This window comes from Dioscorea cayenensis, chromosome 2 (assembly GCF_009730915.1).
Source record: "Dioscorea cayenensis subsp. rotundata cultivar TDr96_F1 chromosome 2, TDr96_F1_v2_PseudoChromosome.rev07_lg8_w22 25.fasta, whole genome shotgun sequence".
In the NCBI taxonomy this organism is placed as follows: domain Eukaryota; kingdom Viridiplantae; phylum Streptophyta; class Magnoliopsida; order Dioscoreales; family Dioscoreaceae; genus Dioscorea; species Dioscorea cayenensis.
The window spans coordinates 21,071,623-21,094,735 of record NC_052472.1 but is presented as its reverse complement, the minus strand read 5'-3'; the positions used below and the strand labels follow the sequence as shown (position 1 = coordinate 21,094,735).

Sequence of the window (23,113 nt, the reverse complement as noted above, 5' to 3'; positions counted from 1 at the left end):
TATGCAGTAGCTAGAGTTAACTTCTCCAACGTTCTTCACAATCCTTTCGAAAGTTTGGGAAGTTTTTTTCCATCCTTAAATGAAACAGAGATGGAAGGATAGTTAAGTTCTCCTTCAGCAATTGCTTTCATCTGAACCACAATCTATGCGTCGGGCATGAATGGCTCCAACTTGTTCATTTGTGAATCCCAAACCACAAAGATAAGGGAATGTAATCATCGGGACGGATATCATAAACCAAACCGGGATCGATTGCTTTCTTTGGATTCACATGACCAGAACCAACTGCAAAAAAATTAGCAGGAAGAAGCTGCTCATCCAAGATTGGCTTCCCGCACCGATCCATAGTATCGGTTTGTTGTCATGATTGTCGACTTGATAGCCACTGGCCACCAATCCGGATGGATAGACTTGATAAGTGCGAGCAATTCCGCTTAGATGAGGTGCGGACATGGAAGTGCTGGGAGATTATATTGAAAGAAAATTCAGATGAAATACTAACATTACCGGGCAAAACAGGAAAAAAGGCCAAGCAGCAAGAACATTCACACCGGGGACCGGTAATATCCGGCTTCAAAATCCCCGGGCTTGCAAGACTCGGACCACGAGACGAGAACGAAGTAATTGCGGAGTCGGTGATGTTCCCAACTTCGTCCCTAGGAAGGATATTCTTGCCGTTGGATTGCTTGAAGTATTAATGTATTCTTTTATCTTCAATCCATCTGAGTAGCTAACATGAGATGCCGGGAGCACATGTACATCGGCTAAGATCGAGTACGCATCGGCAACTTGGTTTGTGAGTACCATTCCCATCCCACCTGCAATCCGCACTGTCTCTCCTTTGTCAATTCTAGCAATTCCCCCACCTCTATCACATAAAACTATTTTCCCCTTCACATCAAGACCATCCAATGAACCATTACCGCAAAAAAACTAGCGTCGACTTTTGCCACTAGCTCCAGCATACACTAAAGGCAAGAAACCTGCAGGGTAAATTGTGCTGATCTTGGTTCACCGATTCCCCATCAATCACTATTCCATTGCCAAGCTTCACTCTAACTAAAAATCCTCCCCTGTCCATTGTGCTCGCCGCTACGGTGAGAATCCACGGTGCATCATTAGTGATCACACTTGCAATCGGGTCCTCCGTTTCCTGCTGAGCAGTGACGAATACCCCTTGCTCTATGGCACTGAAAGCTCCGAGCGACAATCACTGTTCTCAAAAAATGGTTGTAAAATTAATGAGCCAAGTGAGATCGAAAGCACATCTACACCATCGTGAGATAGCGAGCATCCATAGTCGCCAATATATCGTGACTGGCACATGTTTCCAACCCACACACCTTGTATATTGCCAGATGAGCTTTCGGTGCCATCCCGACGGCAATTACCTTAGCATTTCCCAAGACTTCAGCTCCGGCAACAAAGTTGCCGGCAGCAGTGCTAGCCGTATGAGTTCCATAGCCGTCCTCATCCATCGGTGCCATCCCCGTAATTCCATTAAGGAATGTTCTTGCTCCGATGATCTTGTTGTTGCATAAACTAATAATCACTATATAGCATCTAGACTTCATGAGGAACAACTTTTCTATTCATCTCAAACACAAACAAAGTTTATACAATCCAGGGAAAATTCACGAGAAGATGAAGAAGCTCATTGAAAATCAGAAAAAAACTCTCACTTTAACTATCTATATGAAAAAGTATTTAAATAGTGAAAGTTTAGTACTCAAAACGAAATAAACTAAGTGACTCGACTAGCCACGTGCAAGCATCCTGGTGCATCTAACCGCTTCACAAGCTTGCCTCGAACTAATGCACACCGTCTTGATGATCAAATCGAACCACACGATCAAAGAAGCTAACCCCAATCGTTTGGACTAAGCTAACCCCAACATCGGACTAGGCTAACCCTCGATGCTTTCGGACTTAGCTTACGCCTCGAACTTATGCCAAACTCTTGATCAAACAATCCCGGCCATTGATCAAACCGATCCATCTCTTCTCTAGAGCGCCTCGAACTTACTCTCCATTCATGATCAAATCAATCTCGACCATTGGTTTCTTTCCAGCCATCTACTAACGGATTTAACTGATATTCGAACACATGAAAAGACATTCTTACCCCTTAATTGCTTTATATTTCCACCAGGACAACCTCTTCTCCTCAACTATGATCCTTTCTGCAGAATGCTTCAATTACTAACAACATTCCCCCTTAATTGAAGCTGGCATACACCCATCTCTCCTCTGAACTGTTCAAGCTTCTGAATAGTCACACATTTAGTAAAAATATCAGCAACCTGCACTTCTGTACTGCAATAGTTCAATTGAATTTCTTTCTTTGCTACCAACTCTCTAATATGGTGAAACTTGACATCTATATGTTTAGTTCTGCCATGGAGAGTAGGATTCTTGGCAATAGCTATACAAGACTTGTTATCACACCAAATCTGAACTGCTCCTTCACAATTAATCCCACAATCAACCAAAATTTTTTTCATCCAAATACTTTGACAGCAAGCTGAACTCAAGGATATGTATTCAGCCTCAGTGGATGATAATGCCACTATCTCTTGCTTCTTTGAAGCCCAGCAAACAACACCAGATCCTAAGTTGAAAACCCAACCTGATGTACTCTTCCTATCTTGTTCATCTCCACTCCAATCACTATCACAATACCCTTCTAATATACATTCAATATCTCTATTATACTGAATTCCAAAATCACAAGTGCCAGCAACATACCTCAATACCTGTTTTGTAGCTCCTGAATGTATTTTAGTGGGATGATGCATATATCTGGATAACATATTTATTGCATACACAATGTCAGGCATGGTGTGAGTCAAATACAACAATTTTTCCTATTAGCCTTCTATAAAAGAGTGGCATCAGACTTCTTTACGCTTCTGGTTTAGCTGCAATTTAGTACTCAAACTCATTGGAACACCCTCGCATTACAACTTTGCATATTGAATTGCTTGATAGATCTCTTGCATATCTTCTCCGAGATACATGTACCCCATACTCACCTTGATTTATCTCCAAGCCCAAAAAATATTTGATCAATCCTAGATCAGTCATTTCAAACTCTTTCTTCATAGCTTCTTTAAACTCATTCACCGAGTCTTACGAGATGATCCCAAACAAAGTAAGTCATCCACATACACACATACCAACAACACATCAGCTTGATTATTTGTTTTCCCTATACGATGTAGCGTTACGTCTCACTTCAGAAAAACCACGTGAAAGCAAAACCCGAGCATCCAGTCTAGCATACCATACCCTAGGAGCCTGTTTTAATCCATACAAGGCCTTGATCAATTTATACACCTGATCTTCCTTCCCTTGTATTTCAAAACCCCTTGGTTGAGAAATATATACTTCTTCATTAAGAACCTCATTCAAAAATGCAGATTTCACATCCAATTGATGAATAGGCCAATCTTTTTGAGCTCCAACAGCCAATACCATTCTAATAGTGTCCATCCTTGCCACAGGAGCAAATACTTCATCATAATCAAGCCCATATTCCTGAGCATATCCTTTAGCAACAAGTCTGGCTTTACACCTTTCAACTTCACCATTTGATTTCAATTTTGTTTTATACACCCACTTAACTCCAATTTGTTTCTTACCTTCTGGTAATTTACAAAGTTTCCAGGTCTCATTTTTCTGAATTGAATTAATTTCCTCCCTCATAGCTTGCCTCCAATGTTCTGACTTCTCAGCTTCTTCAAAACTATCAGGATCTGAAACATTAAGAGCATATGAACACTTCTCATACAATTCCTTTAAAGTTCTCACCTTTGGTGATGGAGATTCATCAACACTTGAACCACCTGCATGCTCAGCCTGTCTCTGAGGAGAATTACTGCCACTACTATTGTCTGCAACTGTATCTGAATTATTTCCTTCATTTGATCCAGAATTCCCTGTATTCATAATTACACTTCTTCCTTGTAACACTATAGTATCACCTGACTCTTCTTGACTCTCAGACCACTTCCAAAATTCAGTCTCAACAAACCTTACATCCCTGCTGATAAGAATTTTCCCAGAATCAGGCACCAGAACTCTATATGCCTTAGCATCATTACAGTAGCCAACAAAGACCCCTTTCACTGCTCTATCATCTAATTTTACGCAAATTCGTAAAGGAGAATGAACAAAAAGCAATACGACCAAAAAATTCTCAAGTGTGATACCCTTGGTTTCACCCCAAACCATGCCTCATGTGGAGTTCTTCCTTGAACTGCATAAGTTGGTGAAATATTAGAAACATAAAGTCTGCGGTAGTAATTGCATCGACCCGAAATTTTTCTTGGCAAATTCGACTTTCAACATACTCCTTGCCTTCTCCACCAATGTTCTATTCTTCCTCTACTGCAATGCCATTTTCTTTGAGGGTGTGTAAGAGCTGTCAATTCATGCTTTATGCCTTTTTGATGACAGAAATCTTGGAATTCTTTTGACATGAATTCACCCCATCTATCTGTTCTAAGAATCTTCAATTTACATCCTGATTGCCTTTCAACAAGTGACATGAATTTCTTAAAATTACTGAAGACTTCATGCTTAAATTTCAATATATATACCCAAGACATCCTAGAAAAATCATCCACAAAGCATGACAGAAATATTTACCTCCTTCAATTGCTTCGGTTTGCATTGGCCCACACATCGGCATGAACCAAGCTGAAGCTCGCTCTTAGCTCTCCATGATTTTCGAGTGAAAGGCAATCTAGCGAGTTTTCCATATACACACTCCTCACAATGACTAACTTTTTTGTATTTCAGGCAAACCCATCACCATTTCCTGATGTGCTAGCTTCTGCAGACCTTGAAAATTTAAATGCCCATATCTTTGATGCCATAACAAAGACACATCCTCTTTTCTACTAACCAGATTGACTTGCTCACATTCTGAAGAGAATTCTAAAGGATATAAATTGTTTTACATTTTACGTGAAGTACTAACACCGACTCACCCTGCTTTATTTAATATCTTGCACCAATTCTTCTTGAATATAACTTCATAATCACAAGTTGTCAACTGCCCAATACTAATCAAATTGTGATTCAACTGAGGAACATACTTTACATTATGAATCAACTTTTTAACTCCTTGCATCATAACCAGAACTGATCCTTTTTCTAACACCTCAACATCTCTATCATTGCCCAATTTCACTGTGTGCTTCACTGATTCATCTAAACTGTGAAATAAATTTTTATCACCTGTCATATGATTTGAGCATCCGCTATCCAGCAACCAAAGTGAAGAAATAACTCTATCATCACCTCCATGAACAAGGAACAAACTTCCATATTCATTAGTACTTGCATCATCTTGAGAATTAGAACTAGAACCCTTTTTCAAAAATTCCTGTTTTTGCGACCAACAATGAGCACTGTGTGTGCCCATACCTCTTGTAGTTAAAACACTGAATATTACGTAAACCTCCTTTCTGAATCTCGTCCACCAAACTGCCTTTGGCCTCTTGAAAATCTTCCAAATGGCCTTGAACCAGTTCTGCCTCTCTGCCATGTATTATTATCAGTAGCAAATTGCTGCCTTTGTTGTTGCACAACCTGCCTTTGAACACCTCTTCCTCTAGAATTATCTTCAAATCTTCCTCTACCTCTGAAAGGTCTTCCCCTTCCTCTCATTCTACCACCTCTTGAATTATCTTGAACTACAAAAAGCCTCATGTTTTTCGAAATCTGATTAAATCTTGCTTCATGAGCTTGTAAAGACCCACTCAATTCATCCAAAGTCATTGTCTTCAAATCTCTAGCTTCTTCAATAGAGGTCACGAGCATGCACAAACCTTGTAGATAGACTCCTCATAACCTTTAAAACTACATCAACTTCCTTTAATTCACTTCAAATACCTCTAATTTGATTCACCACTTGCCAAAAACACTTGTAATATAATGTTGAATTGATTCATCTTCCCTCATCCCGAAGTAAATCAAATCTTTTGCCTCAATGTTTCTTTGTCTTCATCGAAACCATCCGAGAAGTCCCTTGATTTTTCTTCCTTTAAATGATCCCAAGCTCCTTTTCTTTGTCTCAAACCTCACCAACCTGTGAAGAATTGATTCATCAGCGCTTGTTGCAACAAGAAAAAAAGCCTTTGCATCATCTTCCATCTCTTTCTCGGTTGGCTTCTTCTCTTCACTAAAACCCTCTTCTACAATTTTTCCACGACCTCCGGGATCCGAAAAAGTCTTCATCCTAAAAACTCCGGTGTTCATATCCTTCTCCTTTGAAAATTGGCGTAAAAGCATGAGAAATCTCTGGGGTTGGTGTAGATGAAGAACTAGATGCCATTTCCTTTTACCTTGACACAATTTACACTCCACACACTGTCAAAACACTCTCACAAATCTTACGAATAAAAAAACACCACAAAACCTCAACAATCACTCCAAAAACACTTCTCAACATCAAATCTCACAACTGAAATACCACCTCTTAACTCACCTGCAAACTAACACCAACAACTCTCACCTTATAGCTCTGATACCACTAATAATCACTATATAGCATCTAGATTTCATAAGGAACAACTTTTCTATTCATCTCAAACACAAACAAAAGTTTATACAATCCGGGAAAATTCACGAGAAGATGAAGAAGCTCAGTTTGAAAAATCGGAAAAAAACTCTCACTTTAACTATCTATATGAAAAGTATTTAAATAGCTGAAAGTTTAGTACTCAAAACGAAATAAACTAAGTGACTCATTAGCCAGCGTGCGACATCCCTGGTGCATCTAACCGCTTCACAAGCTTGCCTCGAACTAATGCACACCGTCTTGATGATCAAATCGAACCACCACGATCAAAGAAACTAACCCCAATCTTTGGACTAAGCTAACCCCAACACTTTCGGACTAGGCTAACCCGATCTTTGGACTTAGCTACGCCTCGAACTTATGCCAAACTCTTGATCAAACAATCCGGCCATTGATCAAAGCGATCCATCTTTTTCTCTAGGCGCCTCGAACTTACTCTCCATTCATGATCAAATCAATCTCAGCCATTGGTTTCTTTCCAGCCATCTACTAACGGATTTAACTGACATTCGAACACATGAAAAGACATTCTTACCCCTTAATTGCTTTATATTTCCACCAGGACAACCTCTTCTCCTCAACTCTGATCCTTTCTGCAGAATGCTTCAATTACTAACAACATAAACTTGCATTGAAATCACACCTCCCCTTCCATTTCAATGGCGGTTTCAGCATGCCTTCATCGCTAAAGGAAGGATGATTAGGAAGCACACCGCCGTCTAAAACTCCGATGATGATCCCTTCTCCATGTCCACTAGAATTCCACAGCCCGTTTTGCAAATTCAAGCCCAAAAACTCTGGTGTATGAGTTGTTAGGCGAGTGTGCAAATGGTTAGGATAAGCAGCAATGAAGCCATCCTTTGTAGTTACTTCGTTGAGCTCTTGCAGTGTAAGTCTGGCAGAGAAACCACTGATGACTTTCTCATACATGTAAACCATCTTCTTATTGTCTCCTGAGCTACTTGTAGAAGTTATTGGAAGGAAGGACTTGTAGTAACTCTGCAGATCCAATGAAGTTGATGACACTGTCTTCTCTTGTGGTAATACATGGATAATGTATGTTTGAACCTCAGAAGGATCAGTAGCATTGATAATTGGTAATGCATGAGAGATAAAAAATAACAAGGATATAAGAAAGAAGAAGTGCAACTTCAACTTCATCTTGAGTATCTAATGGTTTGAGTTGTGGTGCTTTCTGTGCTAATGCATTCAGGTATATATATATATATATATATACATATATTAGTGATGAATGGGCTGTAAAGATAGTTGGATTTGTATGGAAGGAATGCATATTAGAGTCGTGCCGGCAGGGCCGGCTTGCTATTTCACTGTTTTGCATGATATTGATTCCATTTTATTCGAGTTTTTGTTCTTCTTGATCCATATGTATGAAAGAAAATTAAGAATAATATTAGAAGACTTTTCATGTTAGCTAGTATACAAGTGGATTGATTATTTAGTAATAGTTTGAATCTATGATTAAGAGAAGATTAAAAAGTTCAAATGATATAAAAAGCTACATTTGGTGATATCTGCACAAACGGTATTTGTAAGTCCATGATGATGTTTGGACTGTAGAAAAATGGAGGGAATGAAGAGCGAGTCTGAAAAATGAATGAAATAAATTGAAATTTATGCAAACAAAGGGATATACCTAAGAACACTACACGTTGTGGATGGCTTAAAATATATAAGATCACAAAGGCCACCATCAAAAAGAACACAAAACAGAAGAAACATCAAAATAGAGCCAAGTTTTGTTAACTTTTCACCACATAAAGATAATGTAGAAACCTTCAAAAGTAATCTGAATAAAAATTAAATAACATGGGAATGGCCAAAATATTGTATGGCAACCTAGTGTATAGTATGTTATGAAAATGTAGGTATATGAAGAGTCATCTTCTCTCGTTCCAAAACAAGAGAAGTCTCTATATACCTTTTCAAAAAACAAAAAGTCTCTATATAAACACCCGACACCTTAAATCCAAACCTTAACCCCTATAAAATATGATTTTTTTTTTTCACTATATAAATAGTAAAAAAAACATGGAGAGCCGGTTAAGTTCATTTATGAAGGGTCCGGTTAAGAAACTATTTTTTTAAAAAAATCTACTTAATCAATAACATACATAATTAATTAAGAATGAGCTAAATTAAATATTTTTTAAAACTATAATTATAAATTTTTAATTAGTATTTTTATATTTTTATTTTTAAAAAATAATTATTAAAAATTTTTATTTAAATAAATAGATTTTGTATTATATATTTATTTTGGTTTTTTGACCCAGGAACTTACAACCACTTTTAATTAAACGCCCTGCTCATTGTGCTCAAAGTGTTAGGCCTTGATAATAGTGAAGCCCATTAGTAATGGTGTTGTAAGCCCATGGGCTACAAATGGTTTGAAAGTTAAAAGGGCGGAGGTTTTTGTGACAAAGAAGGTACAACCATAGCAAAAAAAAATAAAAATAAAAAAAATTGAAGCACAACTCAATCAAATGAAACCATGCTTTAAGCATCACCTCCATCAGTCAACAGATTGAGCCCCTTGTGATATAAAGTAACACCCAGGTTTCTTCTACCAAACGATTCAAAAACATCTACTACATCATTTAGATCTTGGGGGATAAAATCAATAACCATCACAGGATTACAATTAACTAGTCTCCGGGTCTTCTAAAGCTCCTCACCGAATCGCCAAGATAGCCGAGGGTCATTCTTCTTGATTAAGGGGGTGTTTGGATTGGTTTTTTTTAAACTCAGAAGTGCTTTTTTATAAGTTAAGCACTTCTGAATTTTAAAAAACATGTTTGTTTGGGCTTTTGGGCAGAAGCAAAAATTGTGAAAAAAGCTAAAATTCAGCTTTCTTTCAGAAGCTGTCAAAAAGGTGCTTTTCAGAAAAGCACTTCTGAAAAGCTATTTTGGGATTATCAAATTACTAAAGTAACCCTCACAAACAATCAATTTCCCTCAATTCTTTCTACAATCCCTGATTTATATATTCGGGTTAATGACAATAGTAATAATAATTATTATATAATTAATATTATAATAATAATAATAATATTATTATTAATATTAATTATATAATTAATATAATTAATATTAATATTATAATTATAATTATTATATTAATTATATAATAATTGTAATTGTAATTGTAATTATATTTGTAATACATTAATAACTTAATGACAATGATAATAATAATTATTAATTAATTAATATTATAATTATAATAATTACTAATTATAATACATTAAGTTATGATTATTATCATAACATTAGTCATTATCATTATTAATATCAATATATAATAGTAACTGAATGAAAAGTCATTAAATGTCCATTTTAATAATTTGTTATCTCCAAAAGTGTTTTTACAAATCCACATCCAAACAACTTCACACATATAAAAGTACTTCTGCATTAATCTACCCAAACATAAAATACAGAAAAGTACTTAACTTACTCCGAAAAGCACTTTTTTTAAAAGTGCTTCTACAAAACTTAAAAAAAACCCTTCTATTAAAAGTCAATCCAAACAAGCCCTAACTCATTTGTCACCGGACAGTCACATAAAACTTGATTATATTAAAATTCTTCTGCTTGCAAACTTCCAACGCTGCACCAATTGCTGCCACTTTAGCTTGTAAGCTTGATTGATAGATGTCTAAGTAAGCATTTGCAAGAATAATGTGCTTGTTCCCAGCAACAATGATGAAACTTAGTCCACAAAAGGATTGATTGCCAATCCAAGATGCATCACACAAAACCGAAATAGAGAATCTATGAAAAGGTATTTGAAGAGCCTCCGTGAAGGTATTTTCTTTCTCTACGAATACTCCTTGGTTAACTTCACTGTTTGCTGAAGAATTTGTTGAACATTTGCAGCTCTGTTCCCAAACATTGTATCACATCTAGCTTTCCACAATGCCCAAGCACTGGTAGTTATAAGAGCTTTAAAAGAGTTACTACTTATTTTAACCTGTAATTTCAGGTCACTATAATTTCAACTATCATGTTCTTAAAAAAGAATTGTCTCAAAGTATTAGTTGCTTACTCAAATTAAGCTGTAATTTCATCTTCTATAGAGGTATATATATATATATATATATATATATGAAGAATCTAAAAATTTAAATGATAAGTGAGAAAATAAGTAAAAGAAATAAAATCTAAATTTTAACTGTCAAATTTTAAAATATTTATCAAAATTAAGTGTGGACAAGTTTTAACGAAGTCATACAACTTTATAGATGAACGTCCTTCAAATACGGATAAAATCAACAATATTAATTTATAATATTAATCATGTTCTCTAAATATATTTATTTATTTATTTATTTATAAAAAAAGATAAATCACATCCATTAAAAATTAAAAAAAAATTACAACAAAAAGAAAAGCTCAAAATAATCTACTCAGAGTAAAGACTAAAGAACACAAGACCAAAGTAAAGAAGAAAATAAAATTATATAACAAATATAACTGAAATAATAAGACAGACCTGTGAGCCCATGATTCATGGTGTAGGAGCGATATAGGCGTGGTAACAAATATAACTAATGAAAGATATGAAATAATAAGGCAGGTTATGGATGTAAATGGAGCGGGGAATCTTCGTTCCCTGCGGGGACCCGTCCTGGCGGGGCGGGGATTCCCCGAAATACCCCCCTCCCCCCGCGCGGGGCGGGAAACAGGGGAAAATCCCTCCCCGCCTCGCGGGGTGGGGCGGGGGCGGGGCCACTACAACAAAAAAACACTTATTGTGACATTTTTAAAACAACATTTTTGGCAAATGCCACGGCAAACCAATAAAATGACTTTTAAGCGATAATTGTGATAAGTGTTGGTATGTTTTTATTTATTCCTACATTTATAATGACATTTGTACTTATAGTCACAAAAAGTTTTTATTTTGCGATATTTTTGAAGATTTTAGCAACATTGAAAGATATGTCAGTACAATATTATTTGTTAAGACGCTTGTTATGACCTATGTAACAAATGTCATAATCCAATATGACTTTAATTGCATTAGTTTATTATGATATATTTGAAAACACAATTTTAAGTTAGGATATGTATCTATCTATATTCAAAAAATATGAACGATAATTTAAAATTGAAAAAAGTGGTATTTAAGGGAAAATAAAAGCATCAATATTTTAATTTTCAAGAGTGCCAAAAATTAGGCAGCAGTTTTTTGTTATGAACGCCAAAACCTACGCAGCTTATAGATTCATGATCTTTATATAAGATAAGAAAAGCCCCCTGATAGTGCAAAAGGCCAAAATAAAGTTTTTGTTAGGAGATAAAGTAAGTATCTCAATTTTTCTTTATTTCAAAATATTTTTTAGCATTGTTTTTTCTTGCAATATTATTTAAATATTTAACTTGTTATTCATTATGGTAAATGATTGATAGATGATTAAGTTTTTAATTAGTTTTTGTTATGAAAACAAGTATGATAAATTAATTAATCTAATTCTAGGGTTTGAGAATATTTTTTAAAATAAAAAAGGAAGAAGAAGATTGAATTTAATTGGGATGAGATCTTCAAAACATCCCTTTTTTGTTGAAAATTAAAATATGTTTTGGTTTTTCTCCTTGCCGATAGTGATGATGGGGTGGTCATGACATGGATGCGAGGAGGCTTCAATCCTTGAAATTGCCATTTAGTTTATTTTATTTAATCCTAATTTTGTTGAAGTTTTACAATTTGTCCCTTTTTTTTATTTTTTTATAGGGCTCTTACTATATTTACGATGTCACACATATAGTTTTGGTGACGTTTTACAATTTGTCCCTTATATAATTTTTATTTCTTATAGTGTTCTTGTTACAATTATGGCTCACACATAGCTTTGTTGAAGTTTTATATTTCATCCTTTTATTCCAAGTTAAATTATTTAAAGGTTCTTATTATGGTTATGACACACAAATAAATTATATATTCTCCTTCAATATAAAAATAGCTTATTTGTTTTCTTTTTTATGCAAATTATATATGTTCCACATAGTTTTATTTTTTATTTGTATTTCAAATTTGTATAATTGATTCTAATATATCATATATTTTTACTTTTAATTTAACTTTTATTGTTATATTACCTTTATCTTATTAAATGTAAAAAGTTTTGTAGGCGGAAGATGCTACAAGTAGTCCTCGTTCTCAATTAGCCACTCAATTTCATTTTAGTAAAATGATCTGCTACAATTTTTATAATATCATCATATTATATTTTTAAATTATTAAAATTATAAATTGTATTATTTTTTTTCTTTTTTTTCTTTTTTAATTGATTTAGATAGGTTTTAATTATTTTTAAATTTTTAAAATTATAAATTATATTATTTATTTATCTTTTTTTCTTTATTAATTGATTTAGATAGATACTAACTTATTTATATATTTTATTTTGCAGATAAGAGATCATCATAACAAATTTAAAGGCATGCAATTATACGGATTGAAGCCTTAGCTTTATTATAATGTTTGAAAGTTATTTTTTAAATATTTGTAGAAAATGTTGACATTATTTTAATTAGTATTTTAATACTACGTTTGATTTTTAAATTTTTGATGAATAGTTTTTATTAATATTTTGTTAAATTATGCAAATTAATTTTATAGAATCTAAATTATATCTCATATTTTATTTAATTAAGTCATATATAAATATTGTTTAAATTAATATTGTGAAAAATTATACAATATTCTTATACCAACATTTATAAATGACACTTAATTTTAAAATTATATAATATTAATAACTTTTACTAACATTTACAAATATCGACTTACATTGGCATTCATATATAATTGATATTTTATTAAACCAATGTTTACAAAAAAATCGATATAAGTAATTTAAGAGACCTTTAACAAATGTTATTATATAACCTCTATAACAACAATTATAAATATTACAATATTTCAAAATTAATGTGATAAAAACTTGTGGCAACATCTACAAATGTTGTAAAAAAATAAAAAAAGTTTTGCTTAAGCCATATACAAATGTTAGAATAAAATCCATATTGAGACTATTTACAAATGTTTGGAAAATATCACAATAAATGATAGAATATATAGGTACCGAAGTTTCTGTCATAACAAAGTATACCGACTGTGGCAATTGTGACATATAATCTACATTTGTTACAAAAGTCAGTATAGAGTTATTCCGATTTTTAATAATAATATATATATATATATATTGAAAATAACTTATATGATTATTTTCACAGAGCAAATTTACAAAAACAAACAACAATTCATTTTATTTTATTAATGTGCAGATGTAATAAAAAAAACATAATCTTATTCACAGAGCAATAAACATAGTTTTCCACAAACAAAAAACAACAAAAGATAAATCATAAGATCAAAGAACTGAATAAGTGACAGCAATAGGACTCCTCATAGTATGTTTATCAGAAATCCAACTCAAAGAACCTTGAGTGTACGTCGGCTGCACAGTCCTATTACTGTGAGGATTTCTGACAAAATATTGCACACAAAACTTGGTGAACTGAAGCACACTCAGCTGCACAGTCATATTAACTCCTGGTGGTGCATCAATCTTTACTGTATAAGTTGAGTTACTTTCACCCACATTTGTCACGAGTCCTTACAAAAAGTCACCGAAATCTTATCATCTACTCGGGACCATGAAAGATGGGTAGTTCAAGTCCCTTTCTTCGATTCATCGAGCTGCAATCTACATTAAACCCCTGCAATAATTCCAACCTGACCACTTCCATGTAAACCACAAAGGTATGTTACATAATCATCAGGCTTGAGATCATACACCAAACTAGGATCAAGTGCCTTGGTCGGATTCACATGACCGGCACCGGTCGCAAAAAAACATTCATCTGGGAGAAGTCTTTCATCGACGATAAGACTACCATTGTTATCCATGATATCTGCAGTTGTCATCATTGCTGACTTGATAGCCCGCGGCGACCAATCCGGATGAGCAGCCATGATTAGTGTTGCAACTCCACTGAGATGCGGAGTCGACATCGATGTCCCGGAGATCACATTAAAGATGTATTGCTCGGGACGATGATGAATTCAGCATTGGTAGGCCATGCGGCGAGCACACCGACTCAGACCGATGAATGTCCGGCTCAATATCCCCTCACCATCCTTACCCGCCCACGAGAAGAAAAAAATCAACGATAGTCGGAGTCGAGAAGTTCCTAACACTGTTCCATTGAACACGAACGTCGCCGTCGCATTCTTTGTTGAGTTGATGTAAATTTTGATCTTTTCACCATCCACGCGACTAACATGCGATGCAAGAAGAAGATGGAGATCGACTAGAGTTGAGTATCCACTAACATTATCATTTGTAAGTATCATTCCGACACCACCGCTTTAAGCGACACGATCCTTTATCGATTCGTACCACATTTCGCCTCGATCACGGACTACTATTTTTTTCCCTTCACATCAAATCCATCCAATGATCCGAGGTGGCAATACTTTAGCATCATTTGGGGGCTTTGCTTTCGTCGTCCGAGCATACACTAGAGGGTACAGGTGTGGTTTGAAGGATTTATCTTGATTTAGTGATTCACCATTGTAGGACAAGCCATTCACCGAGCTTCACCATGCTCCGAATCCGGTGGTCCATTGTCTTGGGCGGCGACGGTGAGAATCCGTGGATGCTTCATTAGAAAGTATGGTCTGCATTGGGGCGGAATTTCCAGTGCGAACTCACAAAAATACCCTTTTGAGCGCACTCAATGCTCCGACGGTGATCGGATCGATGAGCGTATGACCATGATGCTCCTCCAGAGAGATTGACAACACATTGACATCGTCGGAGATGGCGAGCATCCATCGCCGCTAAGATATCGTGGCCTTGACATTGATCGGAAAGGCAAACTTTATACACTGCAAGATGAGCTTTGGGTGCGACACTGGAAGCAATGCCTTTCGCATTCCCCAAAACATCAGCGTTAGCAACACTTGCACCGGCTGCGGTGCTTGAGGTGTGTGTTCCATGTCCTTCATCATCTATTGGTGGCTCACCGGTTGCTCCATTGATGAAAGTTCTCACGCCTATGAGCTTGTTGTTGCTGCCAGTTTGAACCTTCCAGATCTTCCGTTCCTCAGCAGCGATCACTGACCTGTCCTCCGGAACAGCCTGAACCTGTAGTTAAGATCAAGTACCACACACACAAGAAACACAGCAAGGAGGAGAAGAGACAGAACAAGCACCCTCAAAAATAGTCACACACACTTCTCTCTTAGTTCATACATCAAAAGAAAACCCAAAGATAAAGCTCAAGAAACAAACAGAAGAACAGTACAAAGATAAAGAAACGTCACTTCAGAGATCTGAAGCATTAACACCAACTCTCGCCCAAAATACGCACTTCTCGGAACCATGCAACAAGGAATGTAAACCATGTGCTTTGCTGGAGAATATGTCATGCTGGCATTAACTTAAGGAATGATAAGACTGAACGACATCTGCCACTCCATTCAATGAACCTCGCATGGATTATGCACCCAAAAACTCCCCCTTAATCCATGTTACAAGGTTCTAATTCCTTTACTCCCAGTGATTGATGCAGGGCTGCAAACTTCATGTTTGGTAACGCTTTAGTTAGTATATCATCTTTCTGTTCTCCCGAACTCACAGCCTCGACCACGATCTCCCCTGTCTCAATGCATTCTCTGATGTAGTGAAATCGTGTATCAATATGCTTGCTTCGTCCGTGGTGCACGGGATTCTTCATAAGTGCAATAGCAGAGTTGTTATCTACGAGCAGTGTCGTCGGTTTGGGTTTTCTCCATGTTATCTCATTTATCACACTTGCCAACCAAACCCCATGACAAGCGGCTGAAGCTGCCGCCATGTACTCTGCTTCGCACGACGACAAAGCAACAGTTCGTTGCTTGTATGAGCTCCAAGACACAAGATTCTTGTTGATGTAGAACACCATCCCTCCTGTGCTCTTTCTGTCATCCAGATCACCGGCGAGATCACTGTCTGAGTAACCGATGAGCTCTTCATCAACTCCACCTCGTGTATAGATTAGCCCAAAGTGCACAGTCCCCTTCAAATATCTCAGGATCTGCTCCACAGCCTTAAGATGCATTGAGGTGGGTCTTTGCATGTATCTACTGAGCAATCCAACGGCAAACGACAGATCCGACCGAGTGTGCAGGAGATATCTGAGACACCCGATGATGCGTCTATATTCTGTGACCTCAACGGGTTCACCTTCACCATCCTTATGTAGCTTCGCTCTGTGCTCCAGGGGAAGCTTTGTAGCATTGCAATCACTCATTCTGAATCGTTTTAGGATTTTGTTTGCGTAGCTGGACTGTTTGAGTGTGGTATTCTTCTCCTTCTGCTCCACCTCTATACCCAAGTAGTATGTTAATAATCCCAAGTCACTCATCTTAAACTCAGTCATCATCTGCATTTTAAACTGATTAATTTCCTCCTTACTTCTCCCCGTAATAATCAAATCATCTACGTAAACTCCAACTACAACAGCAATCCTGTCTTCCCTTTTGGTATATAAAGCCTGCTCCTGAGAGCATCTTTGGAACCAGAGTTTCTTCAGATAATTATCCAACCGTGAGTTCCAAGTTCTTGGAGCTTGACGAAGACCATACAATGCCTTTATTAATTTGTATACCATATGTTCCTTCCCAGCCTCGGTTCGCAGCAATGGCAAGTATCACCCGTATAGTATCGAATCGAGCCACCGGGGCAAAGACTTCATCAAAGTCTACTCCATGCCGTTGAACATACCCCTTAGCTACGACTCTCGCCTTGTGTTTGACTATCTTGCCCTCAGAATTTCGTTTGACCTTGTAGATCCACTTCAACCCGATGGGTTTTTTTCCCGGAGGTAGTTCTGTTAATGTCCATGTGCCATTTTCTTCAATTGTTTCAATCTCACTTTTCATAGCTTGTTCCCATACATTTTCGCATGCTGCTTCACCATATGACGAAGGCTCTTCAGTCTCCAGAAATAGCAGATCACCGAGCACTTGATCACATTCGGTTTCAGCATAGATGTCTTCAAGTGTTCGATATTTATGCAGTGTGTCTTCTGTATCTGATGGGGTACCGAACTCTAGACTCTTGCTAGGGAGTGTTTATTCCTCAATAGGTGCAGTCAACGAGTGAGATGTTTCACCTTCATGCAGAGGACCACTCCCCATAATGCCTCCCGCGACTGAGGATGCACTACGTGTAGGAACAACCCCGGTTTCCACTGATTCAACACGGTTTCCTGGCTCCGTGGTTCTAGTGCAGCTGGGTATCTCGGTCTCCCTTGCCATTGTCGTTATTGTGAAATCTGAACCATCCCTGATATTTCCTTTGTTGCTATTACTCCACTCCCACTTCATGTCTTCTTGAAATATCACATCCCTACTCACATGGAATTTACCGTGATTCGGATCATATAGATGATGGGCCTTGCTTCCTTCTTCTACGCCGAGGTACACCATGGTCCTGCTGCGATCATCAAGCTTCTTAGGGTGCGGCTCCGTTACTTTGGCATATCCCATGCAATCAAATACCCGTAAGTGACCCAGTTTTGGTTTTTTCTTGTTTAAAGCTTCAAATGGTGTGCAATCTTTCAATGCTTTCGTCGGCAGACGGTTTAGTAAGTAAACAGCATGGTGTACTGGTTCTCCCCAAAAGCTCCCTGGCACTTGCATGCTCTTGAGGAGAGATCTCGCGGTATCCATGACGGTGCAATTTCTCCTCTCTACTATTCCGTTTTGCTGAGGCGAGTACGGCGCTGAGAAATGTCGCTTGATACCTCATTCATTGCACGTCTCTATGAATTCAGATGACTTGAACTCCCCGTCACGATCCGACCTCACAGTCTTTATCCGGCACCCGGTCATGTTCTCCGCTAGGTTTTTGAATTTTTTGAATTCAGACAACACTTGGTCTTTAGTCTTAACACAACAAACCCACATCCAACGAGTGCAATCATCTACAATTAAAAAGAAATATTTGTTACCTGCCATGGTGCATGGTGTTATGGGTCCGCATAAATCCAAATGAAGCAACTCCAATGGTTCCTCTGCCCTAAAGCTTGCTTGTGCAGGGAATGGACTTCTCGTTTGTTTGGCGACGAGACAATCTTCGCACACTCTGTTCGGATGAGAAATCAAAGGAAGTCTGCAGGCCATTTGTTTCTCCCCCATCAGCTTCAAAGCATGGAAATTTATGTGACCAAGTCTTGCATGCCAGAGCCATGCAGGGTCATCAATGCTCGCCATGAGACATGTGGGTTTACCAGTTTCTAGTTGGGTCTTGTAGAGTCGGTTCAGTGAGCGTCTTATAGCCATCAACAAAACACCATTCCCATCATAAATTCTCAGATATTCACCCACCATTTCTACTTCATTCCCGTTCTCCGTCATCTGACCAAGACTAATGATATTACTACGCAGTTTTGGTATAAAATAGACTTTCGGAAGAACCCGATGATCACCGTTCTTGCACTGAATTAGAATTGAACCCTTTCCAACTATTTCCACAGGTGAGCCATCTCCAAATTTTACCATTCCTTTGATGCTTTCGTCCAAGTAGTGAAACTTTCGCTCGATGATCGGTCATGTGGTTGCTTGCACCATTATCCAAATACCATACGTCAGTGTAGAGGAGCTCTTTCTCAGTATTTAGCAGTTCAGGAAACACTTCTTCTTCGTTTAACATCACAATGTCTTGCTTCTTCTCCCCCTTCAATGTTTCTCCTTGTGCTATAGACAACAAGAGAGCAGGTTCTTCGTCTTGAATGAGGTTAACCTCCCCTTCTCGTTTCTCACTCCAGCATTCTGATGTGTAGTGCCCCATTTTATCACAGTTGAAACACTTCACATGACCCTTGTCTCTATTCCCACTGTTGCTTCCTTCTTGGTGAGGTGCGCCGAGAGAACCACGACCTCTTCTGCCGCGTCCACGGCCTCTCCAGCGTCCTCTTCCCAAGCTGCGCACTTCTGGACTTCCCTTACTTTGTTTCCAAGTCTCTTTACTATCTCTTTTCGCCCGCGCACTCCACTCCTCATGAGTGAGTAGCAGTTGATCCCCTTGGCTATCAACCTTCTGGATCCGCTCTTCATACGCTTTCAATCGACCTATAGCCTCTTCGAATAACATGTTGTCGACATCCACGAGCTGTTCGAGAGAGGCGACAACCTGCAGGAATCTATTCGGGACTGAACCAAACAACTTCTTCACAAGTGTGGCATCTTCCATAGCCTCACCAAGCTCGCAGAACTTATTCGCCAGGCCACTTATTTTCCCGGCAAACTCGTCAATGGTGTAACTCTCCTTCATTTTAAGTGCTTCAAACTCACTCTTGAGTGTTTGAACCCTCGCCTTCTTCACCCTGTCTACACCAAGGAATCTGGTTTTGATGCTATCCCACGCCTTCTTCGCGGTTTTCTTCTTGGCGATCTGCAGCAGGATATCCTCCGGCACTGCTTGAAAAATGCAAGCTCGAGCCATCTTATCTTTTCTCACATCCACCGCCACTCCGGCGACGGGCTCTATCGCCTCCCACACTCCCTGTGCATCCATGTTAGCCTCCATTTTGATTGCCCAAGCAGAGTAATTTGTGGGAGTGAGCATCGGATAGTGTAGCTGCACAACACTTTCTTTTGCGCCTTGCTGCGTGGTGATCGCCATGTCTTCAAATCGGAGGTACTTTGGCATGCAACTGACCTCGCTCTGATACCAAATGCCGGTTTGAACCTTCCAGATCTTCCGTTCCTCGGCAGCGATCACTGACCTGTCCTCCGGAACAACCTGAACCTGTAGTTAAGATCAAGTGTCACACACACAAGAAACACAGCAAGGAGGAGAAGAGACAGAACAAGCACCCTCAAAAATAGTCACACACACTTCTCTCTTAGTTCATACATCAAAAGAAAACCCAAAGATAAAGCTCAAGAAACAAACACAAGAACAGTACAAAGATAAAGAAACGTCACTTCTGAGATCTGAAGCATTAAGACCAACTCTCGCCCAAAATACGCACTTCTCGGAACCATGCAACAAGGAATGCAAACCATGTGCTTTGCTGGAGAATATGTCCCGCTAGCATTAACTTAAGGAATGATAAGACTGAACGACATCTGCCCCTCCATTCAATGAACCTCGCATGGATTATGCACCCACAGTTGCATGAGGATGTATTGAAGTCACACCTTCCTGCCCATTTCGCCGGCGGTTTTGACATCCCTTCATCACTGAAAGAAGGATGATTGGGATAGACACCGGTATCGATAACTCCGATGATCAGCCCTTCACCGGAGTTACTCTTATTCCAAGATCCGTTTTGGATGTTCAAGCCCAAGAATTGAGGAGTGTGTGTTGTTTGGGGAGTGTAAATCCGGTTTGGGAATGCACCTACAAAGCCTTCTTTTTTGGACATTTCATCAACTTCATTCTTTGTGAGTCTTGCGGCGAAAGCCATCGATGACTTTATCATACATGTAAATCATCGGTGATTCACCGTCGGTGATCGCGCCTTGCTTCGGGCATAAAGGACTTGTAGAAAGTCTCCTTTTCTTCCGTGGATAACTCCGCCCTGCTTCTCCCTGAGACATACATGTAATATCTTTTTACAATGGAGCTCGCTGACCAAGTTGACCACCTTGACTTTTGAGTCGAGCTTGTTTGGGAGCCCACAACTTTTCTTAATCCCTTGATTAGCTGGATCCGGTCGGGGTTACTCGTATGCTCAATCATTGAGTTGTTAAGTCGGCAGAGTGAGTGTGGCTTCTTCAATAAACTCCTTCTTCTTCATCTTGTGCATCAACCAAACCTTGGTTTTCTTGGCTAAGGAGTTTATTGTGAAGAGGGGATTTGTTGCATCACCTTGAACTCTTAGGGCTCGCTAGAGAATCGGAGTTTTACCGGACTTATTTCTTCTCCAAGATTCAAGGTTTTCATCCTTATTATGGTTCTCTTTGGCTTGGTCATTATTGGTTATATTATAGCTTTGTAATCGAATCTTATTTTTTTTGCATGTGTGATTGTGCTGCATGTAGTATCTTGGTTGCTTGAATCTTATGATGGTTAAAGCTTTAATAGGGTTTTTAGTTGATGTTATATGTATATACATATATATATATGAAAGCATGCATACATTTCAGATTTTTTTTACTTTCTGGCGATTCTTGTCATGGAATTTACTAATCTCCCTTGATTCTGCTAGTTTAATTCACCTTGAATTCTTGTGAACCTTACTGCAGGCTTTATATTAAGGCCAAGGATTAGTTGGTTTTCTTTTAATTGCTATCATATAGGGTTTGGTGTGTGTGTGTGTATATATATAGGTGTGTGTGTGTATATATATATATATTTTGCATTTCTGATTTCTTTAAATCATGTTGTGTTGGAATTATAAGCCTGCAAAGCATGTTCCTGAATTGATTTATTTAGCTAATGTGTGTGTATGCTTATAGATTTAAATTTATTCATTTTAAATCTTGGGTTAGTGGAAGTTTTGTGATGGTTGTTATTTTGATAGCATTCATGGAGAATGTTATATAGCTTGCATAGTAACTTGATAACATGTTTTGATTTTTGTTGGGTTAGTGGGTTCTGCAGGTGTGTGGTTAGTTAGAAATTAAAATGATCATTATTATTTTTTTAATGCTTGTTCTTCCTCTTGAAATTATCCTCGTTATTTTGCAAGTATAAACCCAGTCTTAGTCTTGTAAATCTAAGCCGACTTATTTTGTTGGGTTAGATTTCGTGAGAGAATCTTAGTGCGTGGGATTTGGTGAACCCAACTTTGTAGCTCGGAGCCAGGTAGGCTCTCGCCTCGTATAATTCCGTATTTCTGGCAATAATCATTATTTAATTATTGCATTGTTTAATATTTTCATTTATTTATTTATTTTATTATTGCATTATTTATTCGGTATTTACATTATTTGTATCCCTGTATTTTAGCGGTTTTTGTACATCTCCATTCACGGCTCACCCGGCTAGGGAGGAGCAAGTCCTAGCCATGTGCACATGTTTTTATGTAGTAGCGCTACCGGACATGCGTGTCCGTTCCGACTGCGCTCGAAGATCCAGCTCCGGTGATTGATATTACATTACATTCGACTTCGCGATCGATGATTGACCTCGTCTTTGTTGATTTTGATATCGATCGAGGGAGATGTACATATCCATTTTAGCGTGTTTTTACGCATCGATTATTTACGTATTACATGCGGGAATTATTAATTATTATCTGCTGTATTATGCACGTATTATTCTGCGATCCTCACCGGGCCTTTGTGGCTCATGACACTTTTAATGGTCTGTTCTACGATGATGAAGATCAGTTTAGATTTGGGGTGTCGGGGAGTCGTGCTGTCTGCGTTATCGAGTATCTACGTAACTTCGACCGGGTCGAGGCCGAGGCCTTGCACCCGGTGGGGCGATCCCATTAGATCTGACCCGATCTGTCCGCGGGCCCAGTTGCGGGACGTGACAA

General features: G+C 37.9%; 1 pseudogene; it reads right to left on the bottom strand.

Moving 5' to 3' along the window:
- Nucleotides 1-35: 35 nt before the first annotated feature.
- On the bottom strand, nt 36-7,769 carry LOC120274676 (annotated as a pseudogene).
- Nucleotides 7,770-23,113: the final 15,344 nt, after the last annotated feature.